The following is a 23,695-nucleotide window of genomic DNA, read 5'->3' on the forward strand; positions in this document are numbered from 1 at the left end:
AGCAAACTGTGGTTAAAATTCACAACCTGTACATACTCTTTACATCAGATATTGCAATTGCCTGGAAATATTGTTTTTATGGGTATTCATTTATTTCCAATTTCCACAACATTCTGAGAAACTTTGGTATGAATGGAAAAATGCAAAAATAAAACACATAGTGTCGGGTTATATTCAGATGTGAATAAATAGAACTCCATCAGTGACATTTATTTCCTGCCTCTTAATGTTTACATATGGTAATAGGTTCTTCTTTGTACTCTAATTTTTATGTGTGCATAATTATATTATTCCTGCAATACAGGTATGTTTATTCTTTTGGTTGTATTATATTTGTTTATATGATCTCCTATTAATTAGGTATAACTAAGAAAAGTGGGTTCATAACAAACATAACTAAACTGTGCTTTACTGTGGCTGGCAAAGAAATTAGGTTGATAAAAAAAATGGGATAGAGGAAGTAAACTGAAGAAAAGCAAAATGTAGAAAGGCTTGCACTTAAAAAACAGGCAGCCACATGTTAGTACAGACCTTTTCTATACACTTCCTTTTACAGATGAGAAAACTGAAGCTCAAGGGGGTTTGCCTAATGTTTCAGGGATGCACAACTGTACTTACAGCCAGCAGGCCAGAGTCATTTTTATGCTGCTGACTCAGAGCACTTGGACCAGAAGACAGCTACTGCTTTCAACAGAAGTTACATTATTTCTGGTTCCATGATCCTGTGTTGCATTTAAAATCTAAATTCAAAATTATTAACTTAAAAACTACAAGCATTTGTTTCCCTTAAGGTCAGGAACAAGACAGGGTATCTGCTTTCACTACTCCTATTCAACATAGTACTGGAAGTCTTAGCCATAGCATTCAGAAAATAAGAAGAAATAAAAGGCATTCAAGTTAGAAAAGAAAAAGTAAAAACTGTCATTATTTATAGATGACATGATATACATATATTGTACTCTATAGATTCCACCAAAAAAAAACTACTACAATTGATAAATGAATTCAGTAAAGTAGCAAGATACAAAATAAATATCCAGAAATCAGTTGTATTTTATATACCAATAATAAACTATCAGAAAGGAAAACTAAGAAAACCTCATTCATAATTGCTTCAAAAAGAATAAAATACCTAGGAATAAATTTAACAAAGAATGTAAAAGGCCTGTACTTAAAAAATTATAAGACACCAAAGAAAGAAATTTAAGAAGATACAAATAACTGGAAGCATATACCTTGTTCATGGATAGCAATAATTAACATCATTAAAATATCCATACTATTAAAAGCAATCTTTAGATTCAACACGATTCCTATCAAGATATCAATGGCATATTTCACAGAACTAGAAAAAGTACTCCAAAAATTTATATGGAACCACCAAGGACCCCAAAAAGCCACAGTGATCTTGAGAAAAAAATAAAGTGGAAGGAACCACATTACCTGATATCAAAATAGACTACAAAGACATAATAATCAAAACAACATGGTACTGGCATAAAAAGATATATAGATCAATGGAACAGAATAGAAAATCCAGAAATAAACCCATATCCTTACTGTTAATTAATATTTTATAAAGGAGACAAGAACAAACAATGGAACAAAGATAGTCTATTAAATAAATGATGCTGGGGACATTGGACAAATATGTGTAAAAAATAAAACTGGACCACCTTCTTACACCATATACAAGAATAAACTCAGAATGGTTAAAGTCATAAATATTAAACTCAAACCCATAAAAATCCTAGAAGAAAACATAGGCATTAAATTTTTGGTCATTTCTCATAGCAATATAGTTTCTGATACATCACCTCTGGCAGAGAAACAAAAGACAAAATAGACAAATGGGATGACATTAAACTAAAAAGTTTTCACATAGTAAGGAAACCATCAACAAAATGAATACAACCCACTGAATGGGAGAACGTATTTGCCAGCTCATCTGATAAAGCTCATCTTACTACCAAAAATTTACAAGGAACTTATGAAACTCAACACCAAAAAGAAACCAAACAATCCAGTTAAAAAATGGGGAAAGGACCCAAATAGACTTCTCAAAAGAGGACATACAGATAATCAATAGACATATGAAAAAATGCTCAATGTGACTAACCATCAAAGAAATGCAAATTAAAGCCACAATGAGATATATTACCTCATGACTGTCAAAATGATTGTCATCAATAAATCAATAAACTGTAAGGATTTGTAAGGATTAAAAAAAAAAGGAAACATCATGCACTGCTGGTGGGAATGCAGATTGATGTAGCCACTATGGAAAGCAGTATGGAGTTACTTAAAAAAATTAGAAATGGAACTGCCTTTTGACCCAGCAATTCCACTTCTGGGAATACAGCCAAAGATATATGAAGCACTATGCACCCCTACGTTCACTGCAGCATTATTTACAATAGCAAAGATTTGGAAGCAGCCCAAGTGTCCATCTGTAGATGAGTGGATAAAAAAGCTGTGATACATTTACACAATGAAATACTACACATCCATTAAAAAGAAGGAAACTTTACCTTTTGCAATAGCATGGATGGACCTGAAGAGTATTCTGCTAAGAGAAATAAGCCAGTTGGAGAAAGACAAGTATCACATAATTTCACTTACATGTGAAATCTAATTTTAAAAAATTCAACTAAAAGCCCTGGCCAGCTGGCTCCATGGTAGTGTGTGTTGGCCCAGCATGTGAAAGTCTCAGGTTCGATTTCCAGCCAGGGCACACAGGAGAAGCATCCATCTGTTTCTCTACCCTTATCCCTCTCCTTTTACTCTATCTTTCTCTTTTCCTTCCACAGCCAAGGCTCCATTGGAGCAAAGTTGGCTCAGGCGCTGAGTATGGCTCCATGGCCTCTGTCTTAGGCACTAGAATGGCTCTGGTTGCAATGAATCAATGCCCTGATGACCAGAGCATTGCCCCTTACTGGACATGCCAGGCAGATCCCGATAGGGCACATGCAGAAGTCTGTCTCTCTGCCTCTCCACTTCACACTTCAGAAAAATACAAAAAGAAAACAAAACTAAAAAATAATGTAGAAACAGAATCAAAGATATGAAGAACAGACTGACAGCTGTCAGATGGGATGAGGGTTGGGAAGTTGGGTGAGAAAGGTGAAGGAATTAAGCAAAGAAAGAAAACTTATAGACTCTCTAATATTAAATAAATAAATAAATAAATAAATAAATAAATAAATAAATAAAATCTAAATGTGTCTCCTTCTTACAACCCCTAAGAGGTGAACTATATAAAACTTTCTAAGATCCTGTTAGCCTCCTTCTTTTATTGTTCTTCTTCTTGTATCTTTCTTCTTAACCATACATATCCTGGAAATATGAAGCAAATAAGATGAATGTGAGGTGACTGAACAGCTAAAGAACACGAATATATATCATCCTTAATACAGTAGGCAATCAAATGTGTTTCGAATTCTGAATAAATGTGCAAATTCATAAATTCAAGGGGACATGAGATCTAAAAATATATTCTAACATGAGAGAAAAAAACAGCAAGCATTTTTTCTATCTTGTCCAAACACAGTCTATTTAGACAAACCTAACAAATAATCCAGAGGTCTCTACTACACAGATTAGGAAAATAATTAGAGACTCAAGGAATAGAAATCTGTTTATACCACACTAATCTCTTTGTCCAATACATTTATTTTATACTCTAAACACAATGTAGAAGCATAAAAAGCAGTGAACTCATATGGACCATTAGAAAACAGTTGGAAATAGACCACAAAGAGATCACAAAGCTAGTGCTGGAATGGCTGGGTGTCTGTGATGAATGCATTTGCAAACATTGCCGTGAAGTAATTTCCTTTCATTTCTGGAGTACTCCAGATAAATTAGATTTCCCTCTAATCACATCTGCTGCTGCCTGTGCATGAGAAAAGATAGGTTGTCTGCATAAGACATAATATGTACTTGGAGGGTAGAGGGCAAAGAGGCTCAGTGGAAAGTTACTGCATATAATCATAATGGGGCAGAGTACAACCAAATAAAAAGTCATAGAATACTTCTCAAATAGACTGCATAATGATATCCCAGACATTGCTGTGGAAGCATTTTGAAAATATTACAGGGCATGTGCACTTCACCTATCAGATAGAAACAAGACCTTCTACAAATGGGGCCTCATGATGAGAACCAGCTGATCTAAGTAGAGTATTTTAAAGAAATAAATCAGATTCACCATGCCACTAACCCAATATATCTACAATGTAACCCAAAAAAGAGATAAAGTATTAATATTATAGAAAATTTAAACTAATATGTTATTAATAAAATGACTACATATCAGAATTAGAAGCTGGCCCAACAATATAAAATAATATCCAGTCATAGAAAGTGCTAGAACTCAAAAACAAAGATAGTGAATACTTCATCTATTCATAGTTTCCTTAAAAGGTAACCTGCTATTGTGAACTGCCCAAATTCAGTTGGGAAATACCATTTCATAAAATACTGACCGTGTCCTACTGCAAAAGCTCCTGTGACCCGCTACCTGAGGTCCTTCAATTGGCATTTGTGTGGAACACCAGACGTACTAGAGAGTTAAATTCCTGGGAAGAGCTCTTAGCTAATGACAGATGGAAAGTGAAGGTCAGATACCCAGATTCCTTTCCTTTAGGTGGGAAGACTTGTTCCTCAGAGTGTCCCAAAGTTTCCTACTGGGGCTGAGCCCTAGTTGCACATAACACACCTTTACTGGCTTTCCTCCATGCCTGATCATGCTTCCACTCTCCATTATCTACTTTTCCTAATATTATTTCCCAAATAAATGACCTGTACTCAAATATTGTTTCAAGGACACTTCAAGAGGAACCCAAATTAAAGCATGATAGGGTTAAAACTCTGCCAAGAACTGAAATTAAGCCACAGCAATTGTCCAAAATAAAGTCATAAATCCCATGTACCAAAGAGAATGTATTTTATTTACAATGGCAAGATATAGCAGGAACATTGTGAAAAGAGGCAGAAAAACTTCCATACAGATAGGATAACTTATGAAGCATTAAAAGAAGAACAATCAGGAACAATCAGGCTTCAATAACTTAACAAGACTTGAAAGCACTAATATTGTATTTCAGAGTACAATTCCTAATTATGCTGAAGGTCTGGGTAGATAATTATAAAAAAAGTTGAATAGTATTTGGCGGACTCTAACAATGTAAGGGGTACACAAAATAGTTTGTAAAACTTTACATTAAGAATTGTTAAAAATGTATAGTTTTTTTTTTTTTTTTTTTTTTTCATTTTTCTGAAGCTGGAAACAGGGAGAGACAGTCAGACAGACTCCCGCATGTGCCCGACCGGGATCCACCCGGCACGCCCACCATGGGGCGATGCTCTGCCCACCAGGGGGCCATGCTCTGCCCATCCTGGGTGTCGCCATGTTGCGACCAGAGCCACTCTAGCGCCTGAGGCAGAGGCCACAGAGCCATCCCCAGCGCCCGGGCCATCTTTGCACCAATGGAGCCTTGGCTGCGGGAGGGGAAGAGAGAGACAGAGAGGAAGGTGCGGCGGAGGGGTGGAGAAGCAAATGGGTGCTTCTCCTGTGTGCCCTGGCCGGGAATCGAACCCGGGTCCTCCGCACGCTAGGCCGACGCTCTACCGCTGAGCCAACCGGCCAGGGCAAAAATGTATAGTTTTTATTTAAAACTTAAACTTCAACTACCTGGAAAATATATTAAGGCAGACTATACCATTGTCCTGTACCTAGAGAAAAAAAATATATGACATAATGCAGATTTTTTATAACTTAACTGAGTTAATACAGTTCAACAAAGATAACTTGTGCTAACACTCTACCAAGATAGTAGAGTTATCACTGAACTGGAAAAATTGAGTCATAGAAGTAACTAAGAGAAAGAATATTCATCAAATATTTGAATTGAGAATGTATCAAGCTGATTTTTCATGATTTCTTCAACTCATATCCCATCCATTTTAGCATAAATATGTGTTTGTATCTTGCTTTATGCAGGGACTGAGTTATATTCAAGTTAGCCAAATAAGCTTACATAGTGAGAGCTGATGAGTATCACGAAAGATCCCAGGCTATAAAAATATCTTCCCACTGATAAAGAGTTGACACTTGAATTATTCCACTAGCAGACTATCTTTGGTTTAATCATTGTTGTGTTTCATCTCATGAGATGAAAATACACCTAAGGGGAGTATCACTCCAGGTCACTCACACCTTAGTGTGAATAAAACATATTGAAAACTTTCTTTAGTGACAAAATGGACCTCTGATGACAGAATTAAAGCTGCAACAAGATGGTAATATGATGATGGGAATTTGCTTAAAACAATTTTTTTAATGAGTTTTATTTTACAAAATCAGCCTAAAGTCACATTCAGCTCTTACATACAATTCTGATTTCAAATAAGAAGTATATATGCAGAGGAGCTTTTCATTAAAATAAAATAAAACACCAAATATTTAAACAAGCATAGAGCCTGAAAAGGACCTAGCAAAGTGAGATCTGCCCATTTTGTGAGTAGAAATACTGTGACTCATTTCGGATACATTGATATCCCTGTGTCTCCATCCCATTTGCTCACTTTCTGTATCTCTGTCGAGCTTCCCATTCCCAGTGTTTAAATTTTGGAAACTATTCACTGATCTACTTCCCACAGTTTCTCAGAACTTGTCCTACAATAGCTGAGCTTATTCCTTCTATGACTGTGACCTCCACGCATAGGAAAATCTCTGATGCCATCATATATGACTGGCCTAGGCTGACAGATGGCCTGGAATATTACCAATAACCGAGCATTGCCGAAAATATAAATAAATAAATAAATAAAGCGCTGAAGGGGCAACCAGTCCAGTAACATTAAATGGGGTAAAGCAGTACTAGAATCAAGACAGAAAGCAAATTTCAGGTGCCCGTCCTTACCTTCAGTTTTGCAGCGCTAAGTTAAATGTTCCTGAAGCAATTGACTTTTTCCAGAGGATAGGTTATTAACATAAATCAACTCAATTCAAGCATTTTTGAAGTATTTACTCTGTGACAAACCGAAGTCAGGCAGTGAACAGTTCATGATTTCCCCTTCTAAAATGCAAAGGATCCCCTTATAATATACTGTAAAAGCAGAAGCAAGCGGCCATCTCCCCTGCCCAGGAGGCAGTGTCACCTGAGCAAGGCATCTCCTTCAGAGCTCCCTGGGGCTCCCTGTGGGCCAGAACAGTGATTTGAACTGCCAGTCAGAGTGTTTTCTGACTTGTTTCCACAAACTCTGACCTTAAAGACTGGAAATCCTGCCAATAACTCACTAAGGAGGAAAAAAATGCAAGGCCTGTCTGTGCTTTCTTTTTTTTTTTTTTTTTTTTTTAATTAGCTTGGAAACTGGCAAACAGATATCCTGACACAAAAAAAGACAAAATAAAGTCTTATTTAAAACTACTGTGGGAGGCTGACTCTGGAACACTGACCAGCCCCCTGTTGAGACAAGGGAGAGGGTGAACTGTAGCAGGAAGCTGCCCAGCAATGTGAGTCCTATTTAAATTTTTGTGTGCACCTCTCATCCACCTGCGCTGATGCGCATTGAGCCCAAAGGCCCGAGGATGGGCAGGCTGACAGAGCGGTCTGACCACCACTGAATCTTCTGGTCATCTTGACAGTTCTCTCTTCTTCAGGTGTGACAAATGCCACTCCTGAGAAGCTTTGGCAGACTTCCAGGTTATGTTCTGTGTATGTGATAAAGAGAATGACAGTGTCTCCAGTCACACACCATGAGAGCACATTTTCATAACACTCTGATTTTTATCTGTAATTCTTATTAATCGAGAATTTGCCCATTTGTCAAAGAAATGAGTGGGTTGAAAATTGCAGACTGTTCTCTCTACAAGTGCAAACGCTTACTCACCTTTTCAATCTATTTATCTATCATCAGACCTAAGACTAAAAGGCTTCATTAAAAACTTAAAACATAGGCCCTGGCCGGTTGGCTCAGAGGTAGAACGTCGGCCTAGTGTGTGGAGGGCCCGGGTTCGATTCCCGGCCAGGGCACACAGGAGAAGCGCCCATTTGCTTCTCCACCCCTCTGCCGTGCTTTCCTCTCTGTCTCTCTCTTCCCCTCCCGCAGCCAAGGCTTCATTGGAGCAAAAGATGGCCCGGGCGCTGGGGATGGCTCTGTGGCCTCTGCCTCAGGCGCTGGAGTGCCTCTGGTTGCAACATGGCGACGCCCAGGATGGGCAGAGCATCGCCCCCTGGTGGGCAGAGCGTCACCCCATGGTGGGCATGCCGGGTGGATCCCGGTCGGGTGCATGCGGGAGTCTGTCTGACTGTCTCTCCCTGTTTCCAGCTTCAGAAAAAAAAAAAAAAAAAACACTTAAAACAAAGATGGAGAGCAGAGGCCTTCTCCTTTTTGCTCACACCCAGAACTCAAAGAATTAGAAGGGGAGGTATTAAGAGTTTCTTTCCTAATTCTTATAACTGGGCTTGAAATTTCACAAGACCACCTCCTATGCTAGGTGTAAGTGACAAATACATGACGCCTTTTACCTCAAAGAAGGTGTTTTTAAGTGTGGACACAAATAGAAATATAGTTGGTCCTTGAATGATGCAGGGATTGGGGCATACCCCTCGTGCAGTCAAAAATCTGCATATAACTTGGGACTCCCCCAAAACTTAACTACAAATAGTCTTCTGCTGACTAGAATTACAGATAACATAGTCATTTAACATATATTTTATATATTATATGTATTATATACTGTATTTTCACAACAAAGTAAACCAGGGGGAAAATGTTATTAAGAAAATTATAAGGGAGAGAAATACATTTACAAGGTATACTATAAAAATCTACAGATATATGGACCCATGCAGTTCAAACCTATGTTTATCAATGGCCAATTGTATTTACAAAAATAAAGAGTGATGTAAGATTTCAATATTATACATGCATACACACACATACACACACACACATACACACACACACATACACACACACACACAAATGGTAAAACAGTGTGGCGGACATAGATGAGAGCAGTGAAGTACCTTGAAGGCTTCATGGCACTGAACTGAATTTTTAAGACGTGGTAAGGATAGATTGGACAGTAAAGAGGCTGAATTTGGGGAATAAAATCTAAACAGTCATGTTTGAAGCCATTCAAAAAATAAGCTGGGGATTTTGGATAGGTTTATTTCTTTTTGAAAAATGTCTTAACATCTCCGCCATCTTCCTTGGAGAGTGGACTCACTGTCGAGTCCTCTCCACCAGAGCAGCCAGACACAGCTGTCCCCGACGCCTCCTCCACTCCGCCTCCTCCACTGTGGACAGAGCTGCCCGCATGCTCCTGGGGGGGCAGGGGATGGCTGGATCGTTTCGGACATCGGTTGCTAATACCGATTTCTGTGGCCCACAATTTGATTGCTTAGATGATTAATGGGATTCTCATGATAGTTTTGTAGCCTGTTTCTACTTTTTTTTTTTTCTTTTGCTTTAATAAAAATGGGATTACCCATTCTTACTATGCTGGGTCTGAAGAGGTAGTGTCAAGTTGACAAAAAAAAAAAAAATGAAACATATTTTGAGAAAGAAAAAGGCAGAATAGCCTATATTGGCTTCATTTTTTTTTAAAGAATATAAAAATATAGGAAACTCCTGTTGCTTTGTCTAAGGCCTTTAATGTTCTGCCTGCATATGGATACTGAATGTCTCTGTGCATCAGCCTTCTTGTCTATAAAATGAGGCTAATAATACAAATGTAACCCAGAGCTAAGCTGTGAGGGCTTATTAATAAAACATGATTGTTGAACCCACTGCAAACATGAAGCATGGTCTGCAGCTTCTTGGTTAGAAAGTAATAAAGTGAGGCTCTGAGGCCCTGGACAGGGCTGGGGCGGACTCGGAGCGCCACCACCCCTCCCTTCGAGCCTTCAGGTCAATGCAGACTTCTTTGTAACCTCACCATGGAAATCTTTCCCAAATCCCAGACCAGCAGTGACTTTCTGCAGAGACTCAATACCCCCACATGCTTCTCTATTCTTCCACCTGCACCTGCTGTTTCTGTTTTAGCTCATCTATGTTGCTAGGTTTTGATTCTACCTCTCTCACATTGTTATTTCTCCTTTCAACTGTTTCATAAAAATATTCTTTCTATGCTAAAAAAAATTCTCCGATCATACTCTTCACTCAGTAGAGGGACCTTGCTGCTGCTGCTTCTTCACCTCCATGTTTGTGTCTCTGTGTGTGTGTGTGTGTGTGTGTGTGTGTGTGCCTGCACCCTCTGCATTCCCTCCTTCCCCCTCTGTCTCCCTTTCCTTCCCCTTTCCCTCCCCCTCTATCATTGCACACAAAAGTGGGAGATTACAACGATTCCTGAGTACTGTGAGAGAGGAGATAATACAGTCCCTGGGAAAAATGGATTCTGAAATACTAATTTGGCTCAATTCAAAATTTCAATTTAATTAAAACAAATATTTGTCAGGCATGTTTTTGTTAAAAACATGGTGCTGCCCACAGTTTACTACAAGGTAACAAACCCAGTTTTGTTGCCCTTAAGAGGGAGAAAGAGAGGTATATAAGTAACTATAACATACATAAAACTATGATGTTTTAAAAAAGATATGTTAAAAAAAGGAAGGAAAGAAGGAAGGAAGGAAGGAAGGAAGGAAGGAAGAAAGGAAGGAAGGAAGGAAGGAAAGGAGGGAGGGAGGGAGGGAGGGAGGGAGGGAGGGAGAGAGGGAGGAAGGGAGGAAAGGAAAGGAAGGGAAGGGAAAGGAAGGGAAGGGAAGGGAAGGGAAGGGAAGAGGGAGGTAGGGAGGGAGGGAGGGAAGGAAGGAAGGAAGGAAGGAAGGAAGGAAGGAAGGAAGGAAGAAAGGAAGGAAGGAAGAAAGGAAGGAAGGAAGAAAGGAAAAGGAGAAAGAAAGAAAGAAAGAAAGAAAGAAAGAAAGAAAGAAAGAAAGAAAGAAAGAAAGAAAGAAAGAAAAGGAGAAAGAGAAAGAAAGAAAGAACAAAAGAAAGAAAGAAAGAAAGAAAGAAAGAAAGAAAGAAAGAAAGAAAGAAAGAAAGAAAGAGATAGAAAGAAAAAGAAAAAGAAATTTTAGCTTGAAAAAGGAAGAAAAGATAGATAAAGATAAGAGGACAAGTTTACATCTATAAAGAGTAAAGAGACTGGTATATTTCCACCATCAATACACTAAATACTTCCATATGGGTTATGAAATTTTATTTTTTCACCTATTCTATTGGGTATTACTATTTTTGCAGATATTAAGACTGGTAATCAAAAGGTAAGTAACTTTTCCAATTGTCAGTGTCAATGTTACATCATGAGGTCAGGATCATATTCACAATATAAAATCTGGAATCCTGTTGGTAGTTTCTACTAACTATGCAAGAAATGCCACATTATATAAATTACCATGTAGAGTATCAATCTAAGTGGACTGGTGAGAATACCTTTAATTTTTATTAAATTTATTGAAGTGACATTCGTTAAAGCATCATCTATCTGTGTTTACCACCCTAAGTCAATTGTCAGCATTACGTTAAACAAGGTATATAGTTGCACAATCACTAAATGGCTACTTGAAAACATGTTCTAAGAATTATATGACAATAACAGGTTCACTATGTTTTAATTACACATCAGAACAGGTGGTCTAGTATGGCAGCATCCATGGGCCAACAATAAAGGCAAATGGCAAAGTCTCAATGAAAAATCTTGACACATCACTGAAAACCATGGTCCATAGACAAATGTCATAAAACACAACTTTTAAAAGAATATGAAATTAGAATGTACTACAGGAATCGCTACAACATGGACAATTTATAATGTTAAAGACTGTCTTAGCTAAGATATAAGGTGGTGAAGGAGTTAATGGCTCTTTTGCAATATTGTATAATTACCATGCTTTCCATTAAATATCAAATCATATCATTCAATGCAGAGAGGGAATCTGATATTCTTTCCAGCTGTGATTTTCTCTAAGGGTTTATTGCGTTGTTATAGTATTTGTACAAAATAATATTATCATTATCATAAACGTTCTCTAATTATTTCTTGAGATTAATGAAAGCATGTTGTATTATTGATGGATTAAGCACAATATTTATAAAACAGTGATAGGATTAAAGAGAAATAAATATGTATATATATCTTTCTGCATGTATAAATAATAAATATTAATTCCCACCATCAAGTTTGGGAAAAGTAGTTTAGTTCATATTAATAACTTCCTAAATACTCTAGTTATCTGTTGTGAATATGAAGTGTAAATATAGTGTTTGTTTATCTGCAAGCTTAAGGACTTGATAATGTCCAGAAGACTGCAGGAAGGGTAAGATTCTGAAAACTGAGCCAAGAAATAATGAAAGTATGTTGCAATTTTCAGAAAATAAGCAAAATGTTCCCAATGAACTGTCAAAGGGAAGGAACATAAAGTTCCATCAAGAACACAAATCAAAAATTTTACCAAGAACAAAAATAAAACAACATAAATTCCATAAGGTGTCATAAATCCACATAGCAAATATTAATCACCTGTAAACAATTGTTGGTTCATATCCATGTACATTATTTATACTTTAGTGATTTTTTAGCACCATTCTTTTGATTTTTTACTTTTCTGTACAACTTTTTTTTCTGTTTCGTTCGGTTATAAGCTCCCTGCAGTGATAAAGCATCCACATATAAAATACTGTAAAACAACCAAGATTTAAAAATAAAACAAATGGGCTGGAATTTAGACTTTGCAACTTACTGGCTGAGATGTCGGAACGTAGTAACAGTGGGCATCATTAGCTCAGTCTCTTGCCTTTATTTTCAATAACTAGGTTAATCATTTACTGCAACCAAGGATTTTACTTTGATATAAATGAGAAGCAATTTGTCCTCCAAAATTGCAAAGGATAATGCATTTTAAGGCTAAGATATGAACCATTCAAAAAACATATGTTTGCTGATGAGATTTTAAAGAAATGACATCGGTGAAGTGATGAAAGTCACTTAAGCAAATAGATTCATAAGAGGCTCCTGAAGTGATGATCCACTTTTAAATCGCAATGCTATCTGCAGAGGTATACAAAGTTGTTTTTGCTTTGGATTAATTTATTCTCAGTTAAAGGATAATGGTTCAGGAACTGAAAAACCAGGAAAGCTCTTGTCTTTCTATTCTCGTCTATGAGTAAAAGGAGTCCGAATAGCATACCTTCTATTTCTCATTTGATTAACTTGATTTTTATTTTAAATAGCCTATTCCTAAAACACTACCCCCTTTTCCAGCCAGCAAAGTTATTGGTATTACCTTCATGGTTCCATTATCTTAGTCCTAATTATTTGTTAAGAATAAAAACAATTTCAGGTAAGAAGAAATAACTTATAAAATTACATTGAAGAGTCTTCACCACAGTATTTAGATTGATTTCTACCAGTAAGTAATCCAGAAATTGTGAACTTTTTGAAGCTTGTCAGGATGACAGGTGGCTGTGTAATGACATACACAGATGTTGTGAGTACAGGAGGCATCTCTGGGTCACCCGGAAGTCTGAGTCTTCACTCCAGGCATCCCTAAGGCACAAGCAGCCTTTTCAAACCTTCACTGGTCCCAGAGGATCCAGAATACCCATGACCCCAAGTTTGCAAAAAGCATCTGTTCTAATTGTATTGCACCAGTGCTAATTCCATGAACACTGACATGTTGCCAGAATATGACAATAAATACTGTTTCTCAATGTGAATGATTTCTAAAAGCCTATCCAAATAAGAAATGACTATGTAGTCATTAGTATTTTTTAAATCACTTATGCTTTTTTTGATGTTCCTAGAAAAGATGGTTCAGGTTAGAGTCATACTTCTCTAGGCACTTTTAGGCCCTATATACATTTCCAATCTAATTTTGTACACAAAACTGATTTCTAATCATCTTGTGTTCCACCGCACTGAAACTGAGAATAAAGGCACTAAGTAGACAGGATGCCTGGTTAACTGGTACCCAGGGAACAGGAGTGATAAAGAAAAACAAGTGCAAAGCAAATTCAGGAGACAGAAAATATATAGAACAATCTCTCCTGAAGACGATAATCAGATGATCGGACTTTGGAAACATTATTCATCATCAAAGTCAGAGTCATTCTATGAACTTAATAATGATAGGTCAAATTTAGGAAATAAGACTTCGACCTTATCATCTATAGGCCAGGTCATTTAGTCCCTAAATTTAGTAAAATCTCAACTGCCTTAGAGTACAGTTTAGCTTAACAAGTACAATTTTTAGAAAAGGATTATGATCTTATAAACAAATCATTACAAAGATTTGTAAATAGCTCTATAAACATACTGTTGTACCAAAGTAACACCTACTAGAATAAGATACCAGTACAGCTATAGAAGAGTGGCTGAGTGCCATCCTCAAACTAGTAGCATCTGTATTACCTGGAAACTTATTAGAAATAAAAATTCCTGGGGCCTGACCTGTGGTGGCGCAGTGGATAAAGTATTGACCTGGAAATGCTGAGGTCGCCGGTTAGAAACCCTGGACTTGCCTGGTCAAGGCACATATGGGAGTTGATGCTTCCAGCTCCTCCCTCCTGTCTCTCTCTCCTCTCTCTCTTTCTCTCTCTCCCTCTCTCTCCCTCTCTCTCTCTCTCTCTCTCCTCTCTAAAATGAATAAATAAAAAATAAAAAAATTTAAAAAAAAAGAAATAAAAATTCCTGGACTCCGTTTCATGCTTATTTAATCAAAAACTCTGGGAAAGTAATCCAGCATCCTGAATTTGAATGAGGAACACTGCAAAGGAAATTATGTCCCCAAATTCTACTTAGAAGCATATTTATTCCAGGCTATTTCCATATAGAAATGAATTTAACCTGCAGTTCATTGAAAAATCAAGTTAACTATACTATTCTAATCTTTGTTCATAACTGATTAAAATACTGTGGATATTTTCTTTACTCTAGAAATGTTTATTGATGGTAACATTTAGTCTATCAGCTGGTTTGGAGTTAAGTGATTTCGTTGTGATTACAACAGTAACAAAAATATTTTGAATAGCAAGAATACAAGGCTAAGAGTTTTGAGGTTTCTTTGTAGCTAAATAAACCACAGCCAGCATATCTTGGTTTTCATATATATATCTATCAGGTTTTATATCAAAGAAAAGAATAAAAGATAATGTCAAGACTTTGTAATATCAGATTAACTATCCAGAAATATTGAGAGTCTGATGTACCTTGAGAGTAAAATAGGGAGTCATTGTTTTTATAAGTCTTCAGTGGAGTTGAGGTGGGAAACTGCAAGGCAGAATAATATTCTCACTTCTCATGGGGGTTTAAATTCTGAGCACCTGAAGACTAGTGTAGAGATCTCCTGACACTTTCACTTTCCCTCCCATCTCTCTCTCCTAATTGCCCTTGGCCAAATGAATAACTGCTAGGGCATAAATAACCCCTCTCCACCCCACCGCCTCCAGGAATGAATGATTCCTAAGTCCTAGATAACTATGTTCTGACTTTCCCAGTGCTGGGGCAGAAAATTGCAGAAAGTCGAAGGCACAGGATGAAAAGGGCTCATTCAGAGGCTGACAGCTGTTAAAGAGCAGAGACAAGACAATCAGGGATACGCTAGTCGGATTTGGGAGTGAAGACAATAAAGAAATAGGGAAGATACTATGCCATTTCCTTTCAATCCCATAGCAAACTATATTCTGAAGACTCTAAATTTAGGTCACTTATAAGACATTGGCAAGTTAATGAATACATATTTAATTCCTGCACTAAACTTTATGAGTCACTGTACTACCTGGTATGCAATGCTCAGCTACCTTACACCCTTGTCATTTAGAATGCTGGTGTGGTGTTTATCTTTAACTCATTTTGAACAGATCACCGTTTTTTTGTTTTTGTTGTTTTTTTTTTTCCTACACTGGCTAGAAAGCAAATGCAAGATGTTAGCTCTCAACTTTTGGCTGAGAGAAAAAGCTACATTAGTTTTCTTTTTATCAGGCTATGAGTTGCAAAAGTGAGGACACTTACCAGTATGGTCTGTCCTTCCTACCTTTGCCCATCCTAGACACCATAGGAGAAGTCTGGGCCATCAGGCCTGACTCTGTTCAGCCCTCAGTCAAAACAGTTCAGACAAATGATAGGACATAGATCAGAAATCAAATGGTCAATCTTATCTAGTTATCTTAATGACTAAGCCAAAGGCCATTTAATTCTTACAGTCACTAAGGCCACAAAGTCAGATCATTCATTCTGGAAATGACTGATGGGCTCTGTGATTCCCTCAATCAACCTAAAAACAAATAATGAACAAACACCTAAAATAAGATTTAATATCTTAATTCTTTTAAGTGTCCAGTAATAGCATACAGACTTAATCCAGTCCTAGATAATTAAAGTTGAAGTCAACCACAGATATAACAAGGTCCTTGCAGGTCCAGATCCAAAAGAAACAAAAATCCAGAGACACTGAATAATTTGTGCACAGGTCACAGAAACATCTAGTCACAAAATCCAAACCAGATCCAAGGCTCCTCATTCTCAGGCCAGTCCTCATTCCCTTTAAGCCAACTTGAGTCAGGACAGCACAAAATGAAGCTATATGGCAATTATCTGATAAATTTGATGGATGTGTACAGACAAACAGGGATAATTATGGCCAGAGAATCCAATTTGGGTCCTCAATTACCTAGATTGACTGCCTACATTGACCAAATAAACTGGATAATGGCCAAAAATGCACTCTCCATTGCGATGGACACCTGTAACCTAGGAAGCACTTCACTGTGATTTTGTGATTAATAGGAACACCCGTACCACTGAGGGAACTATAAATTAGAAATCTGAATGGACTTCTTTTCCATCCATAAAACAAGTTTGAAAGTTACCCCAAATCTCTTAGTTATCAGGAAGTCAACTGAAAATGCTAGAAAAACTAAACACATACACAGTATAGAATTTCTCTGAAAAAAGCAATCATGTTGCCTCTGTCCAGCTCCTTTGTTTCATCAAGCCTATTATCCCTCCAAATGAATCAACCATAATTAGGCCCTCTTTGTACGATGAAAAGATTACAGAGGCTTCATATACCAAAAAACTTCAGTGAATCCGGGTCATTCTTTTGACTTTATTCTAAAAATTACATAGGTCTCAGTTGTGAATGTAAGATAAAAACCACACGTACACTTGGCCATAGATGTGGAGCATTAGAGGAAGGGGGCTTTCAAGCAATAACTCTAAAACCTCTCCTGCAAGATTTCATGTTTTAAAGTAAGAATTCTGCCACTCAAATGTAGGTGGATTGTCTGTGTGAAGTTTCAATTATATATATATTTTTCAAAAATGAGATGTTTCTCACTGATTTTAAAAATAAACAGGTTGAGAATTTTGTGTGCCAACACTAGGAACACAAATGACTGTGCATTATGATTACAGGCCAAGAAGACAGGCCTGAGGAAAGATGAATAAATAAATAAATAAATAAATAAATAATAATTCGGAACAGTGAACTGGGAGTCACAACAATGGGTTCTAATTCTTCATTTGGTGTGAACCAGCTCGGTTACATTAGACTATTCTCCCAGTCTCTGGACTTTAATTCCCTTGTCTCATAAAGAACACTGGCAGGATGAATTTCCAGTTTTACCTCTCTTAGACTTTAAGCCAGACACCCCAAACTAAGGATGATGGGCTAAATACAGACCACCACCTGTTTTTGCAAATAAAGTTTGATTAGAACACAGCCATATGTATTCATTTACATACTGTCTATGACTGCTTTCATGCTACAAAAGCAGAGCTGGGTAATTGCAACAGAGACTGAAAGGTCCACAACGCCTATAATATTTGCTATCTCACCCTTTACATAAAAAGTTTGTTGGCCCTGGCTGGTTGGCTCAGTGGTAGAGCATCAGCCTGGCGTGCAGGAGTCCTGGGTTCGATTCCTGGCCAGGGCATACAGGAGAAGCGCCCATCTGCTTCTCCACCCATCCCCCTCTCCTTCCTCTCTGTCTCTCTCTTCCCCTCCTGCAGCCAAGGCTCCATTGGAGCAAAGTTGGCCCGGGCGCTGAGGATGGCTCTATGGCCTCTGCCTCAGGAGCTAGAATGGTTCTGGTTGCAACAGAGCAACACCCCAGATGGGCAGAGCATTGCCCCCTGGTGGGCATGCCGGGTGGATCCCTATTGGGTACATGCGGGAGTCTGACTGACTCCCCGTTTCCAACTTCAGAAAAATACAAAAATTCACACACACACAAAAAAAAAGTTTGTTGAACTCAGCTCCAAGTCATTGATAGTGGTTCTGGAAAAAAAAAAAAAAAAGTATACCTTGGCATCACTGCTATACTAAAGTCTAAATTTTAATCTAGTATACCAATTTCATAGACAGACCTTCACTCATCCTCTGACAAAGGCCATGGTGAATAACATAACTTGTGGGCTATTTCATTGTCCCTTTAAAGTCATTCTTGCAGTTGGATGTACTGATCCTTCATTCTAACTTCAATACGTAAGTGATGGCAATTAATAGGGTCATTTTCTGGAGCCTTTACTGATCATTGGTTGGGTTGGTGAATGTGCTTAAATTCTATTCAAAACTGAGTAGTTCCCAGATCAAGAAGAAGCCCTCTCTCATCCAAAAAAGGATAGTGAGTCAAAGATTGACACCCAATGAGAGAAGAGGAAAAGTTGTTAAATGTCTATAAAAAAGAAGAGAGAGAGCATCTAAGACAGGAACAATGCAACACACAACTTTCATCTTCCTGAGGAGCACAATTAATTTTGAAGTCGAAAATCTATATCCAAACTGGTAGGTAGAGAGGTATTGGCTCAGACTCTGAAATTACTTAAATGCCTTAAGACTCAAGTGACACAAGCGAAGAAAACACATATACGCTTCTTATTATTCAATCAGACTTCTCATACCTCACTATGAAAACAGAGGCCTCTACAAGCCACAGTATGAAATGCCCCCAATGAAGCTTTACTCACTGGTGCTCTTGGAACCAACATAAAAGTGGAATTTGGGGTAAATTACTTTTGATTTGGGCTCTTGGTTCTGTCATTTTCTTATGGATAACCCCCTGAACTTCTACTCTAATCAATTAAGTGGGCTTGAAATTGTCTCCCGTAAAAGAATATTCAACTCCTTTAGAACTGTATGCAGCTGTATGAAATATCTGCTGGCATCATATGAGTTATCACTAGTAACCAGATGCAAATATACTAGTTCATTTGATCCTTAAAATATCTTTGTCAAAGTTAGAATTATTAACTTCATTTTACAGAGAAGAAACTGAAGGCTTGAGAGTTAAGGGACTGGCTGCAACAGCTTTTGGGTCCAGGCCTTTCTGAATCCAAAGCCTATAACAGGTTCTTTCCTCAAATTCACACTGTTTCCCACTGATGACTTCTTCCAGCCACTGAGGCCTACTATAGCTCCTGGGCTATAATGTGAACAGGTCATAGGATATGGGGCACTCATTCCTACCATTCAGAAATCATTTGCCCTCATAAGATTCAAAAGACTATGCCTTAAGGCCTTAATCCTAGTGCTCACCTCCTGTCACATACTTTAGCTCTGGGACTAGGGATGACATCTGACTCAGTTTCCTACTTAGTTTAGAGCTTGTCCCTGCATCTCAGTTTATTCAGCTGAGTCTGTATAATCTACTTAGTTTCTGTTATTCATCCTCTCTCCCTATGCCCAAAACAAACCATAGGGAATATATTGACATGTCTCAGCCATTTGGTGGAGTCTGTCCATTACTAAGAGAATGCCCAAAAGAGCAGGGATACCATCTACATGGATGAGCTGTTGCCAAGGCCTCCACATCCAGCAGATTTCACACTTAGATAGCATTTACATGAACCATGTCCATTCTAAGATTTCTTTTCTAAGTAAGAGCAGGGGAGATAGAAAGACAAATTCCCACATTTTCCTGATTGGGATCCACCCAGCAACCTCCATCTGGGGCTGATGCTCAGACCAACCGAGCTATTCTCAGCACCCAGGGATGACCATCAAAGCAATAAAGCCACTGGCTATGAGAGGGAAAGAGAGAGAAGGGGAAGAAGGAGGGGGAGAGAAGCAGATGGTCACTTACCATGTGTGCCCTGATTAGGGATTAAACATAGGGCATCCACATGCTGGACCAATGCTCTATCCACTGAGCAAACCAGCTGGGGTTCATTCTAAGACTTAAATCCTGCATGAACATTAAGGCCTGTAGAGTCAGACTCAGTGAATCCAAAGGCCTTTATTCCCTCTCTCCCTGACAGTGCTTCTCATTTTCCCAGCATGTCTTCTCTCTACCATGTCTGCTCAAGGTCTGGAGTGATCTGCCAGGTCCAGATATTCTGATTAAGAATCTTGGTTGGTGAGCACAGTAATCCAAGGGACATGGATACCTATAGCTTAGCAAAGTAGCTTCTGTACATTTGGTCAGGGAAGCCATCTACTCTGAATTCAGACTCCTGTGGGACTGACTGTAGGCCCAGGCTACTGACTACATCCGAATGGAGAGATAATTGAGAATCAAGAAGAGGAAGAATTTCAAAATTTGGATCGTTAACAGATATTACATGTGCTCAGTATATATGATATATTATATGTGCTCAGTTATTTGTCATAGGGTCTATTTTCTTCAGCTAAACTGAAATGGGATGTAAAAAACTTTTGCTTAAAAATTTTGTATGTTTCCTCAACAAAGCATATTTCAATACTTCATTCTAAGATGTTCCTTTATAACTTGGTTTAATTTGCATAGCTCATCATAAATGTTTCTAAAATCCCACAGGAAGGATGCAAAGAATATGTAAATTATAGAAGAACTGTGAAGGAAGATAAGGAAGAAGTTTTTCTCCTTCTTTTCTCCCCACCAGCCTCCCTTTCCTATGTATTTAGAGTATATACAGCAACAGTAAATAAAGGAAAAAATCACCTGTTGTTGGTTGTTAATTCTCCCCATTTATATTATAATCCAAGCTATAAATTTGGATATAAATTATAAATTCCTGTAGTATACATTCTTAAAGAAACTTTCAAACATGTGAAATACATGAATCTATTTCCTAAAATATTAATTGAATCTTTCTGAACTTTGATTCTTCAAATACACAAACTGTGAATTATACTAATTCACTTATGAATATACTAATTCTTCTATCCTGCATTGAAGCCATTTGTAAACATATCTCACTTATAGACTAGCTCTTTGATGTGTGGAGTCCATATAAAATTTAATATTTTTTTACTCTGTACCTACTGAAGTATCTGATACATAATAGGTTTTAAAGAAGAAAAATAAAAGAAAATGAATATGACAGATTTCTCAGTGCTCATGAAATGTGTGTTTACTCTTGCATGGAACAGAGTTGTCACTAGGGAGTACTACATTCTCAAGTGCATTCCCAATAAACTTTTATTGGTTTAGGTCATTGAAATGTGTCTTTTTTCACAGAAAAGACTAAAAGACTGGGTGCTTTGAACTTAAATATCTTTGGGCTGGGTGTGTCCCATGAGCTCTTTATGAACTGTTTCTTAGTTTGCTATAGCCAGCGGGTCTCATGAACAGAGGCCCCACTGGTATTCAAAGCTAGGTGTCTGGGGGAGGTTGTCTCTTGCATATAAAAAGTTGAGGTGCCAGATGTGAGGTTCACTCTCTTACCTCTTCAGGGAGAAGCTTGAGGTTGTAAGTTCCTTCCTGTTTGTGGATTACTGCACTAGGGCTGGGGCTTATTGCGAGATTGTGTCTCAGCCTTTCCTACCTATTTCAATGCGTGTGGATTTTATAGTTGCTTTTATTGGGGCAACACTGGTTCACAAAACCATACAGGTTTTAAGTGTACAACTCAATAAAACATCATTTGCACACTGTATCACCATCTCCTCAAGCAAAGTCTCTTTCCAAAGCATTTCCTCCCTTTGTCCACCTCCAACTACCCCTACTCACCTTTCTCTGTGGCTCTCACCACACTGTTGTCTGTGTTTATGTGTTACATATATACATTTATTTGCTTAATCCCTTTACCTCTTTCATCTAGTTCCCAAACTTCCTTTCTGACAGCTGTCAGTCTGTTCTGTGTATACACGTCACATTGAAGGAGAGGCATCCAATTGAGCACAAATCTAAAGGTCTGCTAAAATAGTCTCCAAAAATGGAGGCATTCTTATACCCTCCCTCTGCCTGGCTCCAGGTCACCAGTGTTGATTTAAGAACTTTCAAACCTGTAGAGAAATTATTTTTTAGCTTTACTTGAACCAAACACAGGATACACCTGAAATCACAATCCCAACAGACTGAGATAAATGCTCCGGGGGTGGGGGGGGAATATATGTGTGTGTGTGTGTGTGTGTGTGTGTGTGTGTGTGTGTGTGTGTGTGTAAATATATATGTGTATTGTTATATCAGTTAGAGTAACCATAACTAATACAATGAACACAAATTTCACTTCATTAATTAAAAGTGGGAATGATGTTCATAACAGATATTAAAAATTTATGCCTGATGATTTAAGTAAAGAAATGAAGACACAATCAGATTGATCCTGAAGCCAATCAGGCTGAAATTTCAGTGCCCTTCACTACCATCACTCTCTTCCAAGATCCCAGGAAAGGCCCTAGCAACTTGCTCATAGATTTTGTAACTTTTTCAGAAGCAAATTTTTGTATTTTCTTAGGAACAGACCCCCAAATTACAAAGGCTTTAGGGTCCATAAAAACTGACTCTGCCCCTGGTTCAAGATAAAAGAACATGGTGGTATATATTGTGTTCGGTGTGAAATTTGTATTTGTAATTTAGAGAAAGTCGATCTCTTACACTGATTTGACTCTTCTATTAATAAGAATGTCACATAATCTAAAGTAGACTGTAATTTATTGTCACAATTTCAGAATTTTTATGATGCCTTATGCATTATAAATTGCCTCATTAATAACTTTGACCAATTGTTTTTTCAAGATGTTGATTTATTTTCTTTCTACATTTGACAAAGCTTAGAAATACGGCAAAAATGTCTTTCTTGTATAGTGTTAGTCTAGTTTTAATGAATCAACTATGGAACTTTTAAACATTTCCAGTAAATTCATCTTTGTGCTTAGATAGACCCGACATGATACCCAAATTAAAACACACACATGCATACACAGGAGTTAATAGAGTGCTCAGAAAAGAAAAAATAAGTAGCCAAACAACTACTAAAATATCTAGTCAACAATGTTTGACTAAATTCAGTTTTCACATATATTTATATTGTGGTGATCGAGACTATTATTATAGAGGAAAGATAGTTTGAAAATTAAAAAAACCATCTCGTGAATATGGGTTTGAGTTTTGCAGGTGAATGCATTCAATGTAATATTTTTCCTGAATTTTCAATTCTAAGCATTTGTGTCTACTATAAGTTTCCCTAGTAAATACTAAAATTTGCTTTTATCCAATTTGATTTGCCTTCTCCTTATTTCTGCCTTGCTTCTCATAGATAATTAATAAGGAGAAAAATGATATTTTGCTTCATTTAGACATAAATTTCAGTGATCTGTTAAAATTTCTGTATATTCATTTCTGATATCTAAATAAAAGAAAATAATTTCTTTAGTAACAAAATTAATCCTGAAATGTTTTAAAGCAAGGCTTCATTAGTTAATTTAGGGCAGAATAACAGAAAACAAATCAAGAACTAAAGATAAGCCTGACCAGGTGGTGA

Source organism: Saccopteryx leptura, chromosome 8 (assembly GCF_036850995.1).
Source record: "Saccopteryx leptura isolate mSacLep1 chromosome 8, mSacLep1_pri_phased_curated, whole genome shotgun sequence".
Lineage (NCBI taxonomy): Eukaryota > Metazoa > Chordata > Mammalia > Chiroptera > Emballonuridae > Saccopteryx > Saccopteryx leptura.